General features: G+C 38.4%; 1 protein-coding gene across 3 annotated transcripts in view; it reads left to right on the top strand.

The window, feature by feature from the left end:
- The window catches only part of RYK (receptor like tyrosine kinase), a 129,399-nt gene extending 116,854 nt beyond the window's left edge, over nucleotides 1-12,545 (top strand). For all 3 annotated transcript variants that reach the window (XR_008547108.2, XR_008547106.2, XM_054681043.2), the window contains one exon: nucleotides 4,522-12,545. The gene's annotated coding sequence lies outside the window, so the exon portion shown is untranslated. The remainder of the gene's footprint in view (nucleotides 1-4,521) is intronic.
- The last annotated feature ends 487 nt before the right edge of the window (nucleotides 12,546-13,032 follow it).

The following is a 13,032-nucleotide window of genomic DNA, read 5'->3' as shown; positions in this document are numbered from 1 at the left end:
CGCTATCATCTCTACCAATTCTCTTCTCTTCCCACACCCCCCCCATTGATTAGCATCATCACAGCACTACCATCATCATCACTGCCATTCATTGAGTGCCCATTACACCCTGTGCTATGGGAAGGCTTTTTTCTGCTTTCTTGCCTATTCTAGAATTTCCTGCCTCCTACTGGTCCAGGTCCCTACCAGGAAGCCTACATTCGTCCCTAGCTTCCAAAAGTAGGAAACCTCTACCAGAGTGTTTAAATACCCCCGACCCTTCTACACACACACTTATAGGAAGAGATAACAGTGCTTCATATTGCATGACAAGTTGTCCATTTGCTTGGATTAAAATGCAAAACAACTTGTTCCACTGGTTTCTTTGTAGATTGCCTTAGCACACAAGAAATAACCATTGCAAGCCCTTCTCCCATTATATTTCAATTAGTAACAATCATCAACTCATCATACATTTTGAGCAGGAGTTTTGCTCAGAGAAAGAATTGGTTTTAAGCAGTTAATAAAAGGCTACCTGGTCCTCCCTGCCTCCCACCGTGAAGGGCTCATCTCAGTGCCTGGGGCAAAGAAGGAGAGAACCCTTCCCAGTGCCCATGTCAGGAGAATTTCCACACCCTTCTTGGAGGCTGAATCAAGGGCTCTGGGGAGAACCCATGGGAAGGGATTTCAGGGCTCTCCACTTCAGTCTTCAGATGTTGTTTCCAGAAACCAGTTCCTGAAGTGCTGTTTACACTTGCATCTGTATTCACGTGGGATAACATGGCTCTCTACAGTTAGGCAGACTGGCTGTAAGCCCATGAGTTATTACAGCATGGCCTGATCTCTCCCATCCTAGGTTATCACCATTGTTTGTTTAGTATGTCTTCTGTCCTGCAGCTTGATCTTTTCACATTCTACCATGCACTGGTGATTCTCTCTTTCTCCATGGTCTTGTGAAACTTTTATATTTCAACCAGTCATGTGGGGGTATAGTAATATCTCACTGTGTTTACTAATGAGGTCAAAAACCTTTTTGTCTCTTTTTCTGTCATTTCAATATCCTCTTTTAAATGCCCATTCGCCCCTTTTGCTCCTTTTTCTGTTGTCTGCCTTTTCCTTTATGAATTATAGGAATTCTATATCAGATATGCAATCCCTTTGCCAGTTATATGTACTACAGATATTTTCTGCTATACTGTGCTTGCCATTTCATTTCCTTGATGGCATCTTTGGCTGAACAAATTTCTTTCCTTAAGGTAGTCAAATATATCAATCTTTGCTGTTATGGTAGTGCTTTTTGTGCTATAAAAATCTTTATCCACAGTTATATTCTTCTATATTACCTTCTAAAATCTCTATTGTTTTACATTTTACATTTAGGTCCATATTCCACCTGGAATTGATTTTTGTGCATGGTTTGATATAGGAGTTAAATTTCATTTGTAATTCATATGGTATCTTATAGTTCCAGAATAATTTACCAAAAAAGGCCATTCATTCTCCATTGTTTTGTGGTGCCACATTTGTCTGGAATCTAATCTACCTATATATGTTTTTTGGCTCGGTATTCCATTCCACTGGCTTGTGCTTATGCCACATTGTCTGTACTGTTATTGCTTTGTAGTGTCTTACTATCTGATACAGCAAGTGTTTTATACACTTTGTCTTCTTTAAGAGATCTTGGCTCTACATAGCCCTTTGTATTTTCTGTGTGCATTTTAGAATCAGCTTGTCAAGTTCTACAAAACAACATTTTTAAAAACTCTATGGTACATTTTGGTTGAGAACATATGAATCTAGAGATCAAATTGGGGAGAATGTGTTGTGGAAGTCAGGGACCCCGAACGGAGGGACCGGCTGAAGCCATGGCAGAAGAACATGGATTGTGAAGATTTCATGGATATTTATTAGTTCCCCAAATTAATACTTTTATAATTTCTTATGCCTGTCTTTACTGCAATCTCTAAACATAAATTGTGAAGATTTCATGGACACTTATCACTTCCCCAATCAATACCCTTGTGATTTCCTATGCCTGTCTTTACTTTAATCTCTTAATCCTGTCATCTCGTAAGCTGAGGAGGATGTATGTTGCCTCAGGACCCTGTGATGATTGCATTAACTGCACAAATTGTAGAGCATGTGTGCTTGAACAATATGAAATCTGGGCACCTTGAAAAAAGAACAAGATAACAGCAAGGTTCAGGGAACAAGAGAGATAACCTTAAACTCTGACCACCGGTGAGCCGGGTGGAACAGAGCCATATTTCTCTTCTTTCAAAAGCAAATGGGAGAAATATCACTGAATTCTTTTTCTCAGCAAGGAACATCCCTGAGAAAGAGAATGCACCCCTGATGGTGGGCCTCTAAAATGGCCCCTTGGGTGTGGCCGTCTTCTGTGGTCGAAGCTGTAGGGATGAAATAAGCCCCAGTCTCCCATAGCGCTCCCAGGCTTATTAGGATGAGGGAATTCCCGCCTAATAAATTTTGGTCAGACCGGTTGCTCTCAAATCCTGTCTCCTGATAAGATGTTATCAATGACAATGGTGCCTGAAACTTCATTAGCAATTTTAATTTTGCCCTGGTCCTGTGGTCCTGTGATCTCGCCCTGCCTCCATTTGCCTTGTGATATTCTATTACCTTGTGAAGCATGTGATCTCTGTGACCCACACCCTATTCATACACTCCCTCCCCTTTGAAAATCACTAATAAAAACTTGCTGGTTTTGCGGCTTTTGGGGCATCACGGAACCTACCGACATGTGATGTCTCCCCTGGACACCCAGCTTTAAAATTTCTCTCTTTCGTACTCTGTCCCTTTATTTCTCAACCCAGCCGATGCTTAGGGAAAATAGAAAAGAACCTATGTGACTATCAGGGGCAGGTCCCCTGATAAGAATGGACATTCCATACATATCTCAAATATTTCATTTCTTTCTTTCTTCTTCTGGTATTCCTGTTACACATATGTTGCACCTTTTGTAATTGTCCCACAATTCTTGGAGGCTCCGTCCCATTTCTTTTCATTTTTTCTCTTTGCTTTTCAGTTTGGGACGTTTCTATTGACATATTTTCAAGCTCACTGATTTTTTTCCTCAGCCATGTCCAGTCTACTGATGAGCCAATCAAAGGCATTCTTCATGTCTGTTGTAGTGTTTTTAATCTGTAGCATTTCCTTTTATTACTATCTTACAGTTTCCATCTCTCTGCTTACATTACCCATCTGTTCTTGCATCTTGTCCATTTTTCCCATTAGAGCCCTCAACATATTAATCATAGTTACTTTAAATTTCTGCTCTGATAATGCCAACATCTCTGCCATATCTGAGTTGAGGAGCATCTGGATTGCTATCAGTGTTGCCTCCAGCTGCAGGCTTCTCCTTCTGAGCTTCTCCTGGTGAGCTGTGGTTCTCTGTATCCACCTGTCTATCTCTCTAGTTTTCAGGGTAGCAGTTTGCCCTGTGACCTCAATTCTCTGAGGAATCTAAGAAGAGTTGTTGATTTTAAGTTTGTTCAACTTTTTTTCTTGTGTGAGGATGGGGTGACAACTTCCAAGCTCTTTGTTTGACAAACCAGAAACTGGAGGTTCATCCTTTTAATATGTGTTTTCCAGCCAGTGAACATGGCATTTCTGTTCAGGTCTTCTGAATTTCTCTTTAAAAAGTTTTATTATTTTCTCTAAAGAGTCTTGCAAATCTTCTATTAGATTTATTCCTAGGTACTTGATATTTGTGTGTTATTATAAATATATCTTCTTTCAAAGTTTAACTATTGCTGGAATATAAAAATATTGATTTTTAACAGCTTAATTGATATTTACATACTATAAAATTAATCTATTTGAAGTGTACAATTCAGTAATTTTGTTCTATTTACAGAGTTGTACAGCCATCACTATAATCTTAGAATATTTTCACTGTACCAGAAAGAAACTTTGTACCTATGTCAAAGACAAACAAAGCTAGACAGTAGTTAAAGTGGTAAGGACAAGTTTTAATCAGTAATAACTATTGTAATAGGGAAGAGTCCAGTGTGAACTAAAAACTTGTAACAGAGATGACTGGGCATTTTAAAGAACAATGACAGAACAGGGAAAGGGGAACTCAGTGGAGTCAGGGAAGTGAAAAATTACAAAAAGCTGGAAGGGGCACTTGGTCCATGTGAAACTCATCTGGGTTTGCTAACTGGCACTTATTGAACAAGTTAGATTCCTACCCTTCCACAGAGTCTGGGAGACAGGGGCTGTATCTTCAGGTGTTGCTGCAACAACAGTAAATTTGTTTGGCAGCCTTGACTTTTCTCAAGCAGACACTTTATAAGGGGGTGCAGGGTCATCCTAGAGATGTGGCCTTGAACTTTTGGAAACCATGTTAGTGTTTAATTCAAGTCTGTATAGGCCAAGGTGGATGCCTAGTTGAGAAGAGGGCTCAGAGGAGCCTGACTAGAGAGTTTGGTTGAGGAGATAATCTTTATTACCCATTAGCAATCATTCCCCATTCTTCTCCCTCACAGACAACCACTAATCTACTTTTTGTCTCTACAGATCTGCCTATTCTGGACATTTCATATCAATGGGATCATACTCTACAGGCGTCCCCAACCCCTGAACCACGAACTGATACTAGTCCAATGGCATGTTAGGAACTGGGCCACACAGCAGGAAGGAACAAAGCTTCATCTGTATTTATAGCTGCTCCCTATCAGTTGCAGCACCACCTGAGCTCCACCTCCTATCAGATCAGCAGCGGCATTAGATTCTCATAAAAACATGATCCCTATTGTGAACCGCACATGCGAGGGATCTAGGCTGCATGCTCCTTATGAGAATCTAAAGCCTGATGATCTGTCACTGTCTCCCATCACCCCAGACTGGGAGTGTCTAGTTGCTGGAAAATAAGCTCAGGGCTCCCACTGATTCTACATTATGGTGAGTTGTACATTGTCATTATATGTTACAGTGTAATAATAATAGAAATAAAGTGCACAATAAATGTAATTTGCTTGAATCCTGAAACCACCCCGCTACACACCACACCATCTGTGGAAAAACTGACTTCCATGAAACCTGTCCCTGGTGGCAGAGATTGGGAATCACTGATACAATATATAACTGCCTTCTTTCTCTTAGCATAATGCTTTTAAGGTTCATCCATTTGTAACATGTATCAGTAACTCATTCCTTTGTATAGCTGAGTAATATTCCTCTGTATGGATCTACTACATTTTGTTTATCCATTCATCATTTGATGGACATTTTGGTTGGTTGTGCTTTTGGCTGTTATGAATAATGCTACTATAAGCATTTACGTATAAGTTCTTTTGTGGACATACGTTTTTATTTCTTTAGGGTAGATATATAGGAATGGAATTTCTGGCTCATGTGGTAACTCTTGGCATTTTGAGGGATTGCCAAAATGTTTTCCAAAGTGGCTGCACCATTTTACATTCCCACTATGTATAAGATTTCCAGTTTACATTCCCACTATGTATAAGGTTTCCAGTTTCTTCACATCCTTGCCAATGCTTGTTATTGGCTTTCTTTTTTTTTTTTTCATCATACCCATATGATAGGGGGTATGAAGTGGTATCTTATTGTGGGATTGATTAACATTTCCCCCTAAAATCCCAGCACTTTGGGAGGCTGAGGCAGGAGAATCCCTTGAGTCCAGGAGTTGGAGACCAGCCTGGGCAACATAGTGAAACCCCATCTCTACAAAAAAAATCAAAAAAATTAGCCAGACATGGTGTTGCATGCCTGTGGTTCCAGCTTCTCAGGAGGCTGAGGTGAGAGGATTGCTTGAGCCTAGGAGGTGGAGGTTGCAGCGAGCCATGATTGTACCACTGCACTCCAGCCTAGTTGATGAAGAGAGATCCTGTCTCAAAAAATAAAAAATTTAAAAAATGATCTACATTCCCCTAATAGCTAATAATGATGAGCATCTTTTTCATGTGCTTATGAGCCATTTGTATATCTTTCTTCAAGAAGTTTCTCTTCAAATCTTTGCCCATTTTTAAAATTGGGTTGTCTTTTTATTATTGAGTTTTAAGAGTTCTTTATATATTCTGTATAGTAGATTTTTATCAGATATATAATTTGCAAATATTTTTTCAATCTATGTTTGCTTTTCTACTTACTTGATAATGTTCTTTGAAAACAAAAGTTTTAAAATTTGAGGAAGTCCAACTTATCAATCTTCTCTTTTAATAACTGTGCTTTTCATTGTATATAAGAAATCATTGCCTCACCCATGATTGCAAAGATCTACTTCTGTGCTTCCTTCCAAGAATTTTATAGTTTTAGTTCTTAATATTTACATCTGTCATCCAAACTGAGTTAATTTTTTTTTTTTTTTTTTTTTTTGAGACAGGGTCTCACTTTATGGCCCAGGCTGGAGTGCTGTGATGCAATCATGGCTCACTGCAGCCTCAACTTCCCAGGCTCAAGCACTCCTCCTACCTTAGCCTCCTGGAATTATTTTCCTAATTTCATTTTCAGATTATTTATTGCTAGTGTATAGAGATGAAATTGATTTTTGTACATTGATCTTGTATCCAGCAACTTTGCTAGAGAAGTGTAATTGATTTTTTATACTGAGTTTGGACCCAGCAAATTTGCTGAACTCTCTTATTAATTGTATTACTTTTTCTATAGATTCTTTTAGATTTTCCATATAATAATATTATCTGCAAATAATGACAATCTTGTTTCATCTTTTCCATCAACACATTATATAAAAAAATTACTGTGGCAAAATACACATAACATAAAATTTACTATCTTAACCAGTTTTAAGTGTACACTTAAGTGGTATTAAGTATATTCATATTATTGTGCAGCCAGCATCACCATCCATCTCCAGAACTCTTTTCATCTTGCAAAGCTGAAAATCTACATCCATTAAATAACCCTCCACCATTCATTCTCTCCTCCCTCCATTCCCTGAAAACTACTGTTCTACTTTCTGTCTCTGTAATTTTGACTACTCTAGGTACCTCATATAATTGGAATCATGCAGCATTTGTTGCCCAGGCTGGTCTTGAACTCTTGGCTTCAAGTGATACTCCAACCTTGGCTTCCCAAAGTGCTAGGATTAGAGGGGTGAACCACCTCACCCAGCCTCTGTACTTTTTTTCTATATACTTTTTTCCATTTTTTTTCTCTATGTTTTTCAGATTGGATAATTTCTACTGACCTATCTTCAAGGTCTCTGCTTTTTCTCTCTGTCCTCTCCATTCTGTTACTAAACCCAGAACAAGGCTTAGTTCTGTTATTGTATTGTTGGTTCTTGTATTGTTTAGCTCCAGACTATCCATGTGGTTCTTTATATCTGCTACTTTTTTGTCGTTGTTGAGACTATCTTCCATTCATTTTAAGAGTGTTTATCCTTACTTTTATAGCATATTATAATAGCTATTTTAAGGTTTTTGTCAGATAATCTTAATATTTATGTCACATTGATGTTGGCATCTGTTGACTGCCTTTTTTCATGAGAGTTGAGATGTTCCAGTTTTTTTGTATGCCAAGTGATTTTGATTGTGTCCTGGCCATTTTCAATATTATGTTATGGAATTCTGAGTCTTATTTAAATTCTCTGGAGAATATTGATACTTTGTTTTTAGGGGCAGTCAACTCAGTTGAGTTCAGGCTGCAGGTTTTAACCAGGCTTCTGTAGTTGGTGGTTTCAAATGAATTCTATTTACAAAACCTTTGCAGGGCTATTCAGATTTGTCCTGCATGTGTGCCACCCAGTGGGCAGTCTGGGTCCTGGGAAGCAGTCTATCTCCTAATTTAGTTCTCAAATTTTTTGGTAAGCTGTTTATTGTGGCAAAATACACATAAAATAAAAACCGTGCATGCATAGTTAGAGGTGAACCCAAGATTTCATAAACAACTCTATGGGGTTAATTTCCCAAGTTCCTACCTCTCTGCAATCTCTTTTGTACTTCCTGTTTCCCCGGGATTCCTCATTCTGCTTGTCTGGCTAGGAAACTAACACTAGGGCTTTAGTTATCCTGCTTCCCATAACTGCACCAAAATCTTAGGCCAAGTGGCAGGAGGACAGAAAGAAAACAACAACAACCATAGGAGTTTGCCTCACCCTCTTGGGACACTTTTGGGACCATAGATATTCTAATAAAAGAGTAAGGCTCCTCACTTCAAAGTTTTAGGCTTATCTAAATATCCTTTCCTGGAGTTTTCTATTTATAACCTTTGCCTTTTTTTCTATTGGGTGGCTTATTTCTTTTGTCTCTTATTTTCACTGCAGTTCATTATATATTCTGAATGTTATTTATTGTCTAGCATGTATTTGTACTTATGCAAATATTTTCAGTCTATGATTAGTTTTTTTTTTTAACTTAGTGTTATGGTCAAATTTTTCAGTTTTTTTCTTTTTGTGGTTTTTGCACTATGTCCTAAGAACTCCTCCTTCTCTGCTGTTTATAAACACAGCCTAACTTTTCTCCCTGTACTTTCATACATGTTTTATTTGTTTTATATTTAGCTTTTTAATCTACCCACAATTTATATTTGTGAGGAGAAAAGGTAAGTTGATTCTGTTTTGTCCTTCTACAATAGATAGCTATTTCTCCCCAAATCATTGACTGAATATTCCATCCTTTTAAAAACTCATTTGCAATGCTGCTTTTACTGTACTCAATTTCCATACATGTATGAGTTTTATTATCTATTTTGTATTTAGTTTATCTACTTATTTATACCCAAATCAGTACCATGTAGTTATAATTATAGTTTGATAGTATACTTTTTAATATTATAGAATATATTCCTCTCTTACTGCTTTTTTCTTTTCTTTTCAAATAATTTTGGCTATTCTTGCACATTTTCTTTTTCAGATGAATTTTGGAATCTCTTATAAAATTCATTTAAACATTTCTATTGTAATTGTAGATAATAATTACATTTTAGAGAATTGACATGTTAACAATTAGAATCATCCTATTCAGTATCACAGCATATTTTCCCATTATAATGAACTTTTGAATGTTCTCCAAAATTTTATTGTTTGTTTTATATAGGTCTTTAATAATTCCAAATTTTATTATTAGCTATTGTTATATTATACTAAGACATTATGAACCTAGAAATAGAAATTTTATAGATTTTTGAAAAAATGAATGGGGATTTAAAAAGTCGTTGCCCTAAAATTGGTTTTGCCGATATAAAAGTAAATAACTGACTCTTAAATTTGATACTAAGCTCCCTCGCTATACTCTCTTACTTGTCCTAACAATTTAACAGTTGGTTTTATAGAATTTTCAATGTATATGGTTATGTTGCCAACAGATAACAGTTTTGTCTGTTTATATGTTGTCTGGATTTATATGTTATTTCTTTTTTCTCTCTTGGCAAATACATTCAGGACAATCTTTAATATTGGCAGTGATAACTTTCATCCTGGCATTGTTCTTTACATTAGTGGGAACACTTCCACGGTTTCACCACTTACTATGATGTCTTCTGTAGTTTTCTGGGAAATCCCTTTTTTTTTTTTCCAATTTCATCATTCTTACTATCATAAAGTTTCCATCAGAAACAGATTTTGAATTTTAAAAATGTTCTTACAGGAGAGGGATCGAGATGGCTGCTAGACGCAGGTAGTACGTACCTCCTCTAAGGAGAGGAAGCAGAATAGTACAATACTCACATTTCAAGCAGAGCATCTAGAAGAGAATGCTAGGATTCACCAGAGAAGAGTTAGGAATCACCAGAAGTAAGGAGAGGGTTGGAGGCAGGCAGCTTGCCTGGCAGAGGACTGACAGAATCGTGAGAGGCTCCTGGATGCAGGGAAGCAATAAGACGGAAACCCCCAGGGCTTGGCTTTTACAATCTTGGCCACAGGAGAAACCCACTATGAAATTGGGCGTAACATAAGGAGCTGCCTAAAGATTGCAGAGAGATGTTGCTCCAGAGAGGGAACTCTCACAGGCATCTGAGCCCTGAGCAGCCTCAGCTGGGTGCCATTTTGAGAGCTTAGATACGGGGGATCTACATATGATGGCTGTTGCCACTGCATTGCTCCAAGGAGGGTGTGAGGGAAACTAGGCACTCCCATGCACCATTGGGAGGGTCTCCATCACCCTACTGAGGCTGCTGTTGAGAATGGAATGTGAGCAGACTGCACTCCTTGCAGCTGCTTGTTTGGGAGGGACCCCGCCTTCTCTAGTCTCAGGCCCAAGGTGCCACCTTGAGGGTTTGACACTGGGCTGTGCCTTGCCCTCAGGCTGAGTTCAGGCTTACCTGGCAGTAACTGTTGCCTGGCCAAGGAGGGTTGGGGAAACCAGGCCCTCCTATGCACATCTAGGACAAAACCCACTGCCCTACAATAGGCGGCTGTGAAACTGAGACACGAGTGGTACTGCGCTTTCACAGCTTCTTGCTTCTGCTGTTTGCCTGAGAGAAGCCCCGCCCTCTCTGGTCACAAGCCCACAGCTGACACCATTTTGAGAGTTTAACGTTGGGCTATGTCCTGCCCTCAGGCAGAGTTCAAGTTGATGAAACTGCAGCTGCCACCCATCTGAGGAGGGACAAGAAAACCAAGCTCTCCTACATGTTCCTAGGACAATACCCACCACCCTGCTATAGGCTGCTGTGAGACTGAGACTTGAGTGGGACACACTGTCCACAGCGTCTAGCCCATGCTACCCACCCTATCTGTTCAGAAACTCATAGGTGGCACCATTTTGAGTTTAATGAGTTTAAGGATGGGCCCATCCTTGAGCTGAGTTATAAGCGATGTACTGCAGCTGCCACCCAGCTGGGAAAGGGACAGGAGAGATTAAGCTCTCCTAAGAACATTCAGGACAATATCCACTGCCCTGCTGCAGGAGGCTGAGGACCTGGGGACTAGCCCACCCAACCCATAACAGCTTCCAGCAACAACACAGACTGCTTGGATCCAAGTTGGATGTTCCACCACCACTACTGTCACCACCCACACAACACCAGCTGCCCATTGGACTGAGAACCCACCCACACACCTGGCCCACCACTGTCACTACCAACTTCTAAACAAGCCGCCTGGAGGCCCAAGAATCAGCTCTCTAGAACCCACTAATACTGGAGCCAGTGCAAGTTGCTCTGGAGCCTACAAACAGTCACATTCACCCCACTGCTGCTGCTGTTGGGTGAAGACTAGTTCAGTTGTCATTGAAGTCCCCAGAAAATTTCACCACAACCTCAGCTAATCACTGTTCCTGAAGCCACCAAGGAAGTCACAGATACCACAGACCCTGTGTGCTGCCAGAGAAGTCATACTAAGATCACATTATCACAGGCACCCAAAATCAAAGCCAAAGTATCATCATATTCAACCAACTACATACATACGTGTTCAGGAAAAATTTCTACCCTATGAAAGCAATTTCAAAAGCTGGAACAAAAGACTGCTACACCAGATGTGCAGATATCAATGGAAGGACACAGGAAACATGAAAAAACAGGGAAATATGACAGCACCAATTTACTACAACAATTGTCCAGCAATAGATCTTAATAAAAAAGCATTTCTCAAAATGCCAGGTAAATAATTCAAACCACTGATTTTAAAGAAGCTTAATGGGATGCAAGAGAAATCTGAAAATCAATACAAAGCAATCAGAATATAAATTCAAGATATGAATGAGAAATTTACCAATAAATTATCTCTTTTTAAAAAAAGTGGAAATTTTGGAATTAAAAAATTCATTGAAGGAAATATAAAATACACTTAAAACCTTAGTAATAAACTAGACCAGAAGAAAGAATGTCACAACTTGAAGACAAATCTTTCGAAATAATCTAGTCGGAGAAAAATAAGGAAGAAAAGAATAAAAAAGAATGAACAAAGCCTTTGAGATGTCTAGGACTGCATGCAGTGACCAAACTAATGAATTATTGGTATTCCAAATGGGGAAGAGAGATCAAAAAGTTTAGGAAATCTATTTAAGGAAGTAATTGATGAAAACTTCCAAAGTCTAACAAGACAGACATCCAGATACACAAGGCCTAGGAATCCCCAGGCAAATACATTGCAAAAAGGACTTCACCATGCAATATTATATTCAGAATGTCTAGAGTTAAAGTGAAAGAAAGAGTTTTAAATTACAAAAAGAAAAGCACCTAGTCACCTATAAAGACAACCTCATCAGACTCACAGTGGACTTTTCAGCAGTAACCTCACAGGCCAGAAGAGAATGGGATGGCATTTTCAAAGTGCTGAAAGAAAAAAAAAAAAAAAATCAGCAAAGAACTTTATACCCTGCCAGAATAAGCTTCGTAAATGAAGGGGAAAAAAAGTCTTTCCCAGACAAGCAAATGCTGAGGGAATTTGTCACCACTAGAGAGGCCCTACAGGAAATGCTTAAAGGGGTCTAAAACATGGAAATTAAAGGTCAATGTTCACCATTATGAAAACACATAATATAAAACTCACAGTTCTTATAAAACAACTACAATAAGGAGGAAGAGAAAGGAATTAAATGGCAACATGACCAAATTTCATTAAACCACAAAGGCAAAAAGAGAAAAAAAATGAAACAAGCATTTATAAAACAACTTGAAAACAATTAATGATATGACAAGAATAAAGCCTCACATATCAAGATTAACCTTGATTGTAAATAGATTAAATGCTTACTTAAAAGATAGAAATGGGCAGAATGTATTTTTTAAAAATAATAATGCAACTATATACTGCCTACCAGAAACTCACCCTACCCATAAAGACATATATAGACAAAGTAAAGGGGTAGAAAAAGATATTCCACACAAATGGAAACCAAAAGCAAGCAGGAGTAGCTATACTTACAGATAAAACAGACTTTAAATTAAATATGGCAATAAAAGACAAAGAAAATCATTATATAATGATAAAGGTATCAATTCAGCAAGAGGATATAACAATCATATATATGTGTATGTGTTGGATATATATATCTCCAACATCAGAGCACCCAAATTCACAAAACAAGTGTTACTAGACCTAAAGAAAGAGATAAACAGCAATCAAATAATAGTAGGGGACTTCAACATCCCACTCACAACACTAAACAG

Source organism: Pan troglodytes, chromosome 2 (assembly GCF_028858775.2).
Source record: "Pan troglodytes isolate AG18354 chromosome 2, NHGRI_mPanTro3-v2.0_pri, whole genome shotgun sequence".
Taxonomy (NCBI): domain Eukaryota; kingdom Metazoa; phylum Chordata; class Mammalia; order Primates; family Hominidae; genus Pan; species Pan troglodytes.
The sequence above is the reverse complement of the archived record's forward strand: the minus strand, read 5'-3'. Positions and strand labels throughout refer to the sequence as shown.